The sequence below is a fragment of the Hydra vulgaris genome, chromosome 08, assembly GCF_038396675.1.
Source record: "Hydra vulgaris chromosome 08, alternate assembly HydraT2T_AEP".
Classification (NCBI taxonomy): Eukaryota; Metazoa; Cnidaria; class Hydrozoa; order Anthoathecata; family Hydridae; genus Hydra; species Hydra vulgaris.
The window spans coordinates 16,177,397-16,192,500 of NC_088927.1; the positions used below are offsets into that span (position 1 = coordinate 16,177,397).

The 15,104-nt window shown below is 26.8% G+C and overlaps 1 non-coding gene across 1 annotated transcript; it reads right to left on the minus strand.

The window, feature by feature from the left end:
- Positions 1–11,446: 11,446 nt before the first annotated feature.
- trnar-acg (transfer RNA arginine (anticodon ACG)) lies at positions 11,447–11,519 on the minus strand. Its single transcript has one exon. It is a non-coding gene; the product is annotated as a tRNA-Arg (tRNA).
- Positions 11,520–15,104: the final 3,585 nt, after the last annotated feature.

Genomic DNA, 15,104 nt, shown 5'->3' on the forward strand with positions numbered 1-15,104 from the left:
GATGATGTTCCTTCAGGTTCTCTTAAAACCATAGTTTTATTTCGTTGTTTAAATAACCACCACCATTTTTCTGATGGGGTATCATGTTTAAACTTTATCTTGTATTTCTTACAAAGCTGTGAGACATATTTCATAAATTGTCTTTTTCCAAATCCAATACCACAATTTGCTCTAGATGTGGCATAATCAACTAACTTTTTTTCTATATAATTTGGTAATTTTGGTGGAGGTCCAGGTCTAACTCCAATTACGGAGCCTCCTCTAAGATATTTTCCTAGTGTTGCTCTGCGAATATTATATTGAATAGCTGCTGATCTTTGTGATAATGAACTGCTTTTAACTGCATTAAAGACATTTTGCATGTCAGTTTTTGACCATTAACAACGTTTAATTTTTTTCATAATTTTGTTATTGCTAAATTAAAGAAAGACAAAAAAATATACCAAAACAAATTTGACTATTGTAGAATATGTATACATTATTCAAATTAAATATAAGCATGTTAAATATATTAATATACATACGTACATACATACATATATATATATATATATATATATATATATATATATATATATATATATATATATATATATATATATATATATATATATATATTTATATATACACACACATATATTTATATATATATATATATATATATATATATATATATATATATATATATATATACATATATATATATATACACACACACACACACACATATATTTATTTATTTATATATATATATATATATATATATATATATATATATATATATATATATATATATATATATATATATATGTATATATATATATATATATATATATATATATGTATATATATATATATATATATATATATATATGTATATATATATATATATATATATATATATATATATATATATATATATATAGGTAAGTGTATATATATATGAATAAAGAAAATATCTTTATATTATCTTTATATATCAAAGTGCCGCCACGAAAATAAATTCTTATTAAAAAATTACAAAGCTCGCTACAAACCTGACTAACAACTATAAATAAAAATAACTATACTAATCTGCTCCATATATCTCTAGGCTAACTAATAAATTACTCACATACACAGCTTTTGTAATATATTTCATAATATTATGTATATTTTTACATCAATTTTAATTCTTATTTTTATTTTATTATTTTTTAATACACAAATATTACACATTAACACATAAAGAACATTTTAAACAACACTAAACATATAACTATTTCACAGTTATTAGCCAACTAAAAATAATATTATTAACCTAACTACTAACAAATTTCCGTCCCGTAACGATCTAAAATATAAACCGTAACGTCCACTAAACAAATCATAGCAAAATTAAACTTTTACTACTTGCCTGATGATTGTGATAACACATGAAACTCAGAGTTGCAATATTAAATTATATTATAAACATTAGCATTTAGCTAATTCCTGGTACTGCGGGTAACAGTAACATATTTATTATATATATAAATATATATATATATATATATATATATATATATACATATATATATATATATGTATATATATATATATATATATATATATATATATATATATATATATATATATATATATATATATATATATATATATATATATATATATATATATATATATATATATATATATATATATATATATATATATATATATGCAAACTATGTTAGTGTATTTTACAAATAGAGTGCTCAATGTTCTTAAAGAACAGAGCAATAATAAATTAGTAAAAAACAATTATCTAACTTTTTTCTTCAACTTGAAGTTTCACCATTGCTGGATCATCAGGAAGAGTTCCTGAGAACTCAAGTTGAAGAAAAAAGTTATATAAGTGTTTTTTACTAATTTATATATATATATATATATATATATATATATATATATATATATATATATATATATATATATATATATATATATATATATATATATATATATATATATATATATATATATATATATATATATATATATATATATATACTTCCTGAAGATCCAGTAATGGTGAAACTCAGAGTTGAAGAAAAACTAGATAAGAGCTTTTACTAATTTATATATATATTATATATATATATATATATATATATATATATATATATATATATATATATATATATATATATATATATATATATATATATATATATATATATATATATATATATATATATATATATATATATATATATATATATATATATATATATATATAAATTAGTAAAAACACTTATCTAATATTTTCTTTCTTCTACACAGTGTTTCTCCATCAGTAGTTCATCAGAAAGAATCTTTCTAATGAACTACTGATGGAGAAACACTGGTTAGAAGAATAAAAAAATTAGATAAGTGTTTTTACTAATTTATTATTACTCTGTTCTTTAAGAACATTGAGCACTCTGTTTGTAGAATACACTAACATAATTTATATATATATATATATATATATATATATATATATATATATATATATATATATATATATATATATATATATATGTATGTATATATAATAATAATTATAATAACTATAATAATAATAATAGTAATAATAATAATGATAATAATAACAATTTATATCATTAAAGAATAGAGCATGATTACCTTAAGTAAGCCTAATACTTAGGTTACAATACTTTGCTTCTTTATTAGTCTGAGTTTTTCAGTGATACTTTTATTATTATTTTGTTTTGCAACAAGACTGTTGCAAAACAAAACTTCTACCTTACAAATGAAAGAAATAGTTATTTGAATACCTAAGTGAGTAAATTAAATAACTTTCTTAATATCATGCTTGTATCAGCACAAAAAATAACTGAGTGTACAATAAAAAATAAAAACAAACAAAGTAATGGCTACAATATGGTACATTATGCGGCCAATAATTGGGCGATGAGTGGTGCTATACAAAGCCTTTCAAAATTCTAAAACTTATTATTTGTAGCTTAACAAAGTGTTTAAAAGATAAATATATGACTTAAATTTTAAAATAAACCTACTTAAATAACTGAACCTAAAAAAATGCATCATAAAAACTATTTTAAATATGTTTAAAAAATCCAAAAACGGCTATTTTCCTCCCCAAAAAAACCGATATCTTCAACATAATATAAATATTCTATTTATAAACTATAGCTAAAAATATATATTGCGTATTATTTATAGTACAAATAGCTGAAGAAAAAATCCAAATATATAATCAACCTGTTTAATAAATCTTTGAAAACAGCACTCAAAAAAGCGGCTCTTAATAGGACGTGGCCGCTTATAGGTAAGTTTACCCTATACCAGAAGAGTAGCATGGTACAGATGTATCACAGAAGAGATAACATTATTACAGACGAAGAAAGAACATGAAATTACATTACAAGTATTTGATCAATATTTGTCAATACAATTATGATCAAGATCAATATTTATCAATATAATAAAGATCAATACTAAAAAATGAAAAAAGTAACATCCTAATTATTTATACTTTATTGTTGACCTTGTACATATACTTTCAAGAAGAAAAAAAATAAATATGCAACTCATTGAGAAATTAGTCGTAAATATAGAAAATGAAGTAGAAAAACTCAATTGAAATATCAAGTTATTATTATTGAATGAAGATTACTTAACCATATATTTTGAATTTGAGAAAGTGAAATTTATCTAAAAAATCACAGACAAAAGTCGCATGAGACAGTCGTTTGGAAGGCTATGCAATTTTGTTGCAAGCTCCTTTAAGCAAGCAACTTAAAACTATAACGTAAGAAATGTCTAAGTTTCAACAGCGGTTCTCTGTGACAAGACCTTAAGATCTTCTTAGAGTGTCAGCGTTCTTTATATTTATCCTTAACTTTTTCAAATATAATTTTTCTCTTTTATATTGGTATCTTAAACGTTTGTATTTTAAATCATGTAGCGAAGAACAAAAAAAAAAAAAAAAAAAAAGATTAACAAACTGACGCGTGTAACTCGAAAAACATCATAGATAATATTATCAATAATAATTATAGTAACTCGACAGTCAACAGTGATGTAATAAAAACGGATATCAGTGACCATTTTCCTGTTTTTTTAACAACAAATACTAAATGCTGTATAAATAAAAAAAACCATGACAGTATACATAAGGCATGTAAACAAAGACTCGCGATCTTTAGACAACTTTTGCATAAAATCAATTGGGAATTATTGAACTATTTGCAATGACACACGTAGCGCATACGATTTCTTTATCCGCATCTTTACCAGGCAATGTGATAAAGCTTTTCTTAAATTTAGAAAATTATAAAATCCAAAAGTGTGCATAGCCCGTGGATGACTAAAGGACTTTTAAAAACATCAACAAAAAAAAATGCTTTACAAAAATTTATAAAAAAACAAAAACTAATAAAACGAAACTAAATATAAAAAATACAAAAATTATTTTGAAAAAATAAAAAAGCAATCTAAAAAAAACTTCTACTCTGGTCTTCCCCAGAAATCATTTGGAAACGCTAAAAAAACTTGCACTATAATAAAAGAAATAACAGGGAAAACAAAAGTTACATCTAGCAACTTCCCTAATCGAATGAAAACTGATAAAGGTGAAATTTTGAATAAAAAAAAATTTGCTGAGAGAATGAATAATTTTTTTATAAATGCTGGGGAAAATTTAGCCAAAGAAATCTCTCCAAGTAGCAAAACATTCCAGTCTTTTTTGAAAAAATCAGATTTTATTATGGACAACTCGGAACTCTCCATTGAAGAACTTCGTTCAGCTTTTGACTTGCTTCAGAGAAATAAAAGTCCAGGTTTTGATGAAATTAATGCAAATGTTTTGAAAAGTGTCTTTGATATTATTGAATTGTCTGCTTTCATTATCTTTAAACTTTTATTAAAAAACAGGGACTTTCCTGATCAATTAAAACTTGCCAAAATAACTCCAATTTATAAAAACAACGACGATTCTTTAGAATCAAACTACAGACCCATCTCAATTCTTTCCTGTTTTTCAAAGGTGCTAGAACGTATTATGTATAATAGAATATATAACTTCATTGATAAAAATAATATTTTAAATGCTAAACAGTTTGGGTTTCGGAGAAATCATTGCTCTGAGCATGCAGTGATGGATTTGGCTAGCAATATTTTGAAAGGATTTGATGACAATAATTATACACTAGGAGTTTTTGTTGATTTATTGAAGGCATTCAACACTGTCGATCACAAAATCCTCCTAGAAAATTAAAAAATTATGGAACTCATAATTCTAATATAAAATGTCTTATCTACAAAATCGTAAACGATGAGTGACGTATGATTTAACTTGTACGCAGTTAAAAGTTATTAGTTGTAGTGTCCCTCAGAGCTCAATACTTGGTCCTCTGCTGTTTCTCTTATATATTAATGACATCCACAAAATCCTCTTAATTTTGTTCTTTTTACTGATGATACTAGTTTTTTTTTTCGGGGTCCAATTTAAAATTTGTTTTTCTACTGTAAACACAGAGCTAATGAATCTCAATGACTGGTTTAAAGCCAATAAACTGTCCGTAAACATTGATAAAACTAAATACATTCTGTTCACAAAACCTTTGAAAACTGATAACATACCCCCGAAACTTCCTGATTTATTTATAAACAACATTAAAGTAAAAAGATTTCATTTAATGAAAATCCTAGGTATAATATTTGACGATCATTTAAATTGGAAAAATCACATCCAATTGGTGAAAAACAACATTTCAAAAGTTCTTGGGATCCTTTTCAAAACGAAGCGCCTTTTGAATATAATGTACTTAAAAAGCTTGTATTCTTCATTTATTAATAGCCATATTAGTTATTGCAATATAGCGTGGGCAAGTAATTATTTATCTTCATTAAAAAAAATTTATTGCAAACAAAAGCAAGCAAGCCGGCTAATTTTGAATGCAGGTAGATATGCATGCGTCGAGCCTTTACTTAAAAAAATTAATGTTTTAAATATTTATAAACTAAACATCTATCAAAGTCTGAGTTTAAAATTCATAACAACATGCTTCCAACATATTTTTAGAATAATTTCACCTTAATTAATCACAAATACTCTACAAGACATTCCATTGGCAATTTTCTTATCCCTACAAAATCCTTTAAAAAATCAGACTTCTCAATTACATACATATCGAGGACTACGTTTGTGGAACTATATCCTAAATAAAAGCATAAAAAACATAACTTCAAATGAACAATTTAAAAGAACAGTTAAACGATAATTATTAAATTTAAATAGTAAAAACATTCTTTTGTATTTAAAAAAATACTTAATATTGATTTGTTAACACGTATATGCATCTTATAACTTATGTATATTTTATGAACTGTAATATGTTAACACATGGGCTGAAAAGTCCCGGGCCTAACAAAGAAAACACGGTTTTTTCTGTTCAAAACTAGCTTTATTCATCAACGTAATCTCCATCAAGAGCAACGCAATCATTCCAGCGCCGCTCTAACATTTTAATATCACTTTTGTAGAGTGATTTATTTTTTTCAGGTCTGCGAACAGCCAGTAGTCGCTGGGAGCCAAATCTTGCGAATACGGTGGATGTGGGAGCAATTCGAAGTTCAATTCATGTATTTTTGCCATTGTTTTGATTGACTTGTGATACGGTGCGTTGTCTTGATGAAACAAAAAAATTTTTCTTTGCCATATGCGGTCCTAACGCTCCAATAACGCTCCAATAACGCTATATAATGTTCACTGTTGATGGTATTTCCTTTTTCAAGATAATCGATGAATATTACACCACGCACATCCCAAAATACCGAAGCCATAACTTTTCCAGCAAATTGTTGTGCTTTCGGGCGCTTTGGACGAGGTTCACCAGTTGCTGTCCACTCAGATGACAATCGTTTTGATTCCAGAGAGAAGTGATGGATCCATGTTTCATCCATTGTCATATATCGACACAAAAATTCCGGTTTGTTAAACATGGCTAAACACTGCTCAGAATCATCAACACGTTCTTGTTTTTGGTCAACAGTAAGCAAACGCGGCACCCACTTTGAACAGAGCTTTCTCATAGTCAAATACTCATGCAATATAAAGCCAACACGTTCCTTTGACATATTTACGATGTCAGCTAACTCACGCAACTTCACTTTTCGATCATTCAAAACGATATTGTGGATTTTTTTGATGTTTTCTGATGTTACCGCCTCATTTGGACGTCCACTGCGTTCTGCATCATCGTTTGAAGTCAGCAAACCAACGTTTTATTGTTTTTTTTGATGGAGCGGAGTCACCATAACACTTTTCAAGCCATTGCTTCGTTTGAACGGTATTTTTTTCCCATCAAGAAGCAGTGTAAAATCAAAACACGGAATTATTTTTGATCCATTGTTCTGAAAATAAAAAAAGTAAAGTTACTATTAGCAAAATAATTCACAAACTAATGAATAGACTATAATGAAATTTTAACAGCTGTCTTTTGAAGGTTAGTATTAACTGAAAAAAAGGTGACTGCAATAAAACTCGCGCTATCTATGTGTTAGGCCCGGGACTTTTTAGCCCATGTGTTATAATATGTATAAAATTTGTAATATGTATAAAACTTATACAACGAATATTTTAGGAATTTAATAAGTAAAACTTTATTGAAATTTTCACGCACATAGGAGCAGGGTGATAAGACGCAGTGTCTTCTACTTGCTCCTGTCAGAATATAAAGATTTAATTTTTACAAAAAACATTGTAAAATGATTGCTTATTGAAGAAATATATATATAATAATATGAACAGCCTAAAAAATCATAATTTTTATATTCTTTATTTTTAAAGTTAGATTTTATTGATGCTCATGCCGTACGGCATATTTTGAAACCCTATACAGGCTCAGAATAGACAGAAATATGAGCAATCTGATTCTCTGATTTTGAGAGGCAAGTGCGCATTTGTTGAAAAATATATTTATAATCTAAGCAGATTATCGAAATAAATTTCGTAGTAATGATAAGCTAAGTTTATCAATAAACTAAGCTTATCAATACAAGTTTTGTGCTACCATCTACACAGGAAATTTATTTTATTTTAGTACTCTTCAGAGTATTTAAAAGGTATCAAAATTTATTTGTACAAGAGAACTTTCACTCGTAAAAATTTCAATAAAGTTCACCTTGGTGATGGAGGTCTAATCTATTGCTAATTTAAAGAAATGGAAAAAAAAAGTATGTGTTGTAGTAAATTCGAAAAAATTTATAAATGTATTTCTTATAAAATATGTTTTTGGCCTTGAAGCATACTCAAATACAAAGTTTATCTACAGTTGTGCGAGGCTACTTGTGAAGTACTTTTGCATATAAAGATTATATGCAGTTTTACCAGATTGGGGAAGAACTTTATTTATAAATTGATGTATATGTTAGTTATAAAGAATTGAACATTAGAGTTTTTAAATAAAGAAAATTTGTACTGATTGCATAACTAGCTTACATGTTCCATGTCAATATATGAGCTCTGAGGAGATTTTGTTTTAATGTTGTTTCATTTTGTTTCAACTATAGTTTTGAGGAGACTGATATATTTTTTTGTTACATAACTCTAATAAAACATCGTCTTAAACCATTTAACACTTTTTAAAAATTTAGAAAAATTTTGGCAGGCTACATATATTTAAAAATTTAACAAAAGAAGTGAACTTTATATGTTTGTCTACTGAACAGTAATTTTTTGTACAGTTACATATAAACACTAACATTAAAAGCAAGAAAAAGTATTGAAATCAAATAAATTAACCAAATAAAAGTGGATTATGGCAATGGTTGTGTCATTTTTTGTATTGTAATAATTGGAAAAAAAAGATTTTAAAAAACCAAACTAAGTGGTTAAAATCAAACGTTTCAATGAAAGAAGAGTAAAAAAAAAAAATACCATAAAATTATCAAAAAAAAAGAACAAAATCAGTTGTCATGCTATGAATACTTTTGTTATTATCAAATGTGCTTTGTATGTATAAACTCTTGAAATATTTAACTTAAATTTGCATGTGGGCAGTTATGCAAAGTTTTTAAATGTTTTTCTTGTCAAATGTAATGTCATATTCCATAAAGCATGTTTGGGACAAAGTTTATATACAGTTGCACTAGATTACTGGTAAAGTACTTAAAGTATGCAAAGTATAAATTTTAAGCTGAGGCAGAGGTTGTTCTAAGCTTGTTACTGCGTCTTTATACCAATTTGCTAATTATAAATATTTAAACATTTAATTTTAGGAAAAAGAAAATTTTTACAGATGTTTTGCCAAACTGGCTTACATGTTCTATGTAAATCTACGAACTTTGAAGAAGTTATTGTTAACCTAAATTTTAAAAAAGGCTTATAAGGCGTATGCCAATGTTTTTCTTTACTTAACTTTAATAAAACATCATTAAAATAAATGTTCAAACACATTGTGAAAAACTAAAAAAATTTTGGTCGGGTATCTTAACTTATATTTAAATATGATAAAAATTGTATATTAATAATCTAAAAAGATAAAGTAAATATAACGAGAATTGTGATATTTGTTTTTCTATTGAACAGTTCTTTTGTACATTTACATATAAGCGTTGACATTACAAGCCAGCAAAGAGTAGCAAGAATCAAGTTAAAAAACTTAACCAAATGAAGGTGAATTATGGCAATTATTGTTATAAAATAAACTTCATCAAAATAAGCTTTAACATTTGAAGAAGTTTCTAAAAAAAATTTATTCACATTACTTCAAGATAAAACATGACACATCTCTATTTTTATATTATTAAACAAGAGGTATTCACAGAAATTCAAAAAAAGCACACTTGATTATATTGGTTAGATTACATAATAAAAATATTCATAAAATTTGGAAATATGAAAGATAAATATTTCTGCTCTAGAAAAATGAAAAAAAGTGTTTTTTCCATTTTTATTTTTTTCTTCGAGGAGTATATAATGTAAAATAAATTGATAGCATAATAAATGTAAAATTTATTAAACTTTGTTCTTTATTTAATATTATTTACCATCAGTTGCTATTAAAGGGTAAACATTTTTTACCAATTATAGAATACAATAACCAATATTTTGTTTAGGTTAAAAGCTATATATCAACAAACATGTGCTTGTATTGTGCATGTATTGACTTTTGAAATTGAAATAAACAACAACATGAACTTGTATATTTTAAGCTATTTGGGCTAGCTATAACAATCAATAAGCAATATTTTCAAACTTAAAATGATTTAGTGAAGTAATATATATACGTATGGGAATAATAAGGGTAAAGTTCTGAAAAGAAATAAGGTTATTTTTAAAAATATTTTTCTTGTTATATGATAGGATTAATGGGAACTTAATTTGAAAAAACTTATATCAAGTTAATAATATTCAATTGATATTACTAGGTAAATCCACCGTAGGAGAATCACAGCAGAGTCAAGTTTTACCATCTGGTTTATAGTTTGTTACAATGGTTGTTATATCTTAAAAAATCACTCTTTTTTTGTTATTATTTGGCAATTACTCAGTCACTTTTATTAATCGATACGCTTTTTGATATTTGTTTTGATTTAAACTTACGCGCAAAGCCTCTCTTTCAAAACCAGCAAATCAGATTGCGCATATCTCTGCCTATTCTGAGCCTTTATAGGGTTTCAAAATATGCTGCCCATACCGTGGTGGAAGGGGTTGTTGTCGGGTGCGATTGAACTCGGTTTTTTAATAAATTCTTATTTCATGCAAGTTATATAAAATTATAACAAAATTTTTGCTCAATTTTTATCTTAATTTTATATAACTTGCGTAAAAGAAAGAGAATTTATTAAAATTGGCAAATAGCAAATATATTTAAATAAATATAAGTAACAAATATACTTGCTATTCTAAACTGCCTTTTTATTCAAAAACGACCCCGTTTAAAAATTTTTCGGTACGGGCCTGATACTCCAGTATTGTTTGAAGTTTTGAATAACGGTATTTTTAACAAAATAAATAGTTTACTTAATTGGCTAATTCATCACCACTTAGGTAAAATATTTACTTTTTGTGATGGTATTTTTCTATTTGGATTTTACCGCCACTTCAGTAAATTTTAAAGTTTGGTGCGGCGATATTGACCGCCAGTTTAGCAATTCTTTAACTTAGTTCAGCGGTATTTACCACCATTTAAGTAAAAAATCAACTTTAGGTAACGATATTTTGCGTCAGGAATTATACCGCCACTCTAGCATATTTAGAAGTTTAAAGCGGCGGTATTTATTTTGCCACTTTAGCAACACCTTTTTGAAAAGCATCTTTATTTAAGATTATTAAATTGTTTTAATTAACTTAATTTTTAGCTTTTTATATAATAAAAGAAATAACTGTCAAACATATACTATATTGTCGTTCTTGCGCATATAAAATAAAATATGAATTTTAAAAAAATTTAAGCGACCCTGCCAGGACTCGAACCTGGAATCCCCTGATTCGTAGTCAGATGCCTTATCCATTGGGCCACAGGGCCATGTCATATGCTAAACGTAAAAATAATTTATCGTAGTAATAGTTTTATTTTGTTAAAATAGTCAAACAAATAAACTAAATTTAAATACATAAAAACATTTCAAGTTATTCAAAAAACTTCAGTAAAAAGGTTAATTTTGCTATAGTTTGTATACAGATAAGTATAGCGCGTTTCCGATTTGTGAGCTCGTGACGAGTTGTCAGAACTCGTGACGAGTAATCAACAATATAGTGTGGAGTTATTCGTCGACACTTAATTGCTAAACTAAGTGTCGAATAAACTAAATTTAAATACATAAAAATATATTTGTATATACATTTGTATATATGCAAATATATATACAAATATATATACAGCGCCGTAACTAGCTTTTCTAGTGCCCTGTGCAAAATTTCATTTTTTGGCCCCCAAAGCCTAATTTTTTTTTGGAAAAATTGTAAATAAAAAATATATTTTAATTTATTATTTTTAAATATTTTTTATATACTATTACTTTATTATTTTCAACAATATATTTTGACATGGCAGTAAAGTACACTTGTAAATTCTGCAATAAACTAGTAGCTGAAAGTCATAGAGCCATTTTATGTGATTTTTGTTCTTGTTGGGTTCATGCTAAATGCAGTCAAGTCAATAAATCCTCATATAATCTTCTTGTAGAAAACACTTCTGACTGGTTCTGTAGTGACTGCTTAATTAAGAATTTGCCTTTTAGTATACTCTCTGGCTTTGAACTTTCTTTGACTTTTTCATGTCAGACTCTTCCAACTAATATATTAAATTCTTTGGAAAGTCCGATACATTTCAAAAATTTATTTAAGGATTTAAATAAAATCTCTAACACGAATACTAACTGCAAATATTATGATATTCTTGATCTTAATAAAACTATAAAATCAAATTCTGAATTGTACCTTCATCTAAACATTGGATCTTTACCTTTTCATATTGATGATCTTCGCAGTCTCATAAGTTCACTTACTTCTCTCCCTATTGTGTTTGGTATTTCAGAATCTAAATTACAGATTAATGATTCTAGCATAACTGATATAAATATAAATGGCTATACTATCGAACATTGTCCAACTGAAGCCAAAAAAGGAGGTGCTCTTCTATACTTGCAATCCAACATAAACTACAATGTTCGACAAGATCTTACAGTATACATTCCAAAGTATTTGGAATCTGTCTTTGTTGAAATTGTCAATCCTTTTAAAAAAAATATCATCATTGGCTGTATATACCGACACCCTTCGTTAAATCCTAAGGAATTCCTTTCCGATCATTTTAACCCTTTACTTGAAAAGCTTAGTTCTGAAAATAAACAGGTTGTGATAATGGGTGACTTTAATATGGACCTACTAAATTACAATGAATCCAACATCTCTGATTACCTTGACTCATTATGTTCTTACTCATTTTTCCCTACAATAATTCAACCAACACGTATAACTTGTACATCAAAAACAATTATTGATAACATCTTTTTAAATTTTCAAACTCCTAATCTAATTTCTGGAAACCTCACAATATCAATTTCAGATCACTTAGCACAATTTGTTTGTATTCCAAATACTCCTCCTAAAAACAAAAAAGTAATAACTACCAAACGATCCTTTAGGAATTTTGATAATAATAAATTTATACAGGCAGTATCAGATATTAATTGGGAACTTAATATTAAGAATGGTGACGATGTTAATGAATCTATGAACTTCCTTTTAAAATCACTTAACGCGATCCTTGATCGTCATGCCCCATACAAAAAACTTTCCGCAAACCAAATTAAACTCAAATCTAAACCTTGGATCACCTATGGAATTCTGAAATCAATTAATATAAAAAACAAGCTCTATAAAAATATATAAAATCTAAAAATCCCAACACAAAAATTAATCTATTCAATAAATTTAAATTATATAGAAATAAAATAAGCAATTTATTAAAGAGTTCTAAAAAGTCATACTATATTTCCTTCTTTAACAATAACCTCAACAATACAAAAAACACATGGAAAGGAATAAAAGAAATTATTAACATCAAACCTTCTTTGCCAAATAAGTCTTATAATCTTAAATATAATGGTAAAACTATCTCAGACAGTGTGGCCATTGCTGACATATTCAACAAACACTTTCAAACTATACAACGTCCACCATCAAGCAAAGTTAGTTCCTCTAAAACTATTTTTTCTGATTATTTAAAAAACCCAAGTTCTAGTTCCTTTTTCCTTAATCCAGTCACTGAAAACGAGGTATCTGACTTAATAAGAAATACTCTGCAAAATGAGAAAAGTTTAGGTCCAAACAGTTTACCCTCTCCTCTTCTTAAACTTACTGCTCACGTTATTTATAAACCTTTCTGTACCATATTGAATAATTCTTTTGAAAAAGGGCTTTTTCCGGATGTGTTTAAAATAGCCAAAGTCATTCCTCTCCATAAAAAGGGTTCTCAATTCGACCACAAAAATTATAGACCAATTTCTCTTCTTTCTAACTTAAGTAAAATATTTGAAAAAGCCATGCATATCAGACTCTACAACTTTTTAAAAAAAAATCAATGTCTTTACAATCACCAGTATGGTTTTCGTAGCAAACACTCCACAATTTATGCACTTATTAATATAACTGAGTCAATTAGGAAGGCTCTTGACAGTAAACTATTTGCGTGTGGTGTGTTTCTTGACTTAAATAAGGCATTTGATTCTGTTGATCACTCAATCCTTCTAAGTAAACTAGAACACTATGGTGTTAGAGGTATTGCTCACCAATGGTTTTTATCATATCTTTTTAATAGGTCACAGTTTGTCGCCATCAATAATGCTAAATCTTTGCCAATATTTTTCTCCACAGGTTTACCACAAGGTTCTGTATTAGGTCCACTGCTTTTCCTTATTTTTATAAATGATCTCAATATGTCTTTAAAATTTTCAACTGCTTACCATTTTGCTGATGACACAAACTTACTCCTTACGAACAAATCATTAAAAAAAATCAACAAACATATAAATCATGATTTATCCAATCTTCTTAAATGGCTGCGATCCAACAAATTAAGTCTTAATACCAGCAAAACTGAGCTTATCATTTTCAAATCAACTCATTCAAAAATCACTAAACACCTAAACTTCAGACTAAGTGGCCAAAAAATCTTTCCTGTAATTTCTTTAAAATATCTTGGAATCAAAATTGACTCGAATCTAACCTTTTCCTTTCACCTTAAAGACTTAGCACTGAAACTATCTAGATCTAATGGGATGCTATCCAAAATTCGACATTATGTCAACCATGGAACTCTGCTCAACATATACCATGCAATTTTTGGATCCCATTTACGATATGCTTGTCAGGTTTAGGGACAAAGCCAGACAAAAGATTTTTTAAGAATATCTAATCTGCAAAACGAGGCATTAAAAATAATATACTTTCAACAATATCGCTCTAATTCTAATATCCTATACTTTCTATCCAAGATTCTGAAATTGTGTGATCTTGTTCATTTGTTAAATTGTCTATTTGTCTGGAATACCAAGCAAGTAAACCTCCCTCCCTCATTTTGTAATTTCTTTACCACTATAAAATATTC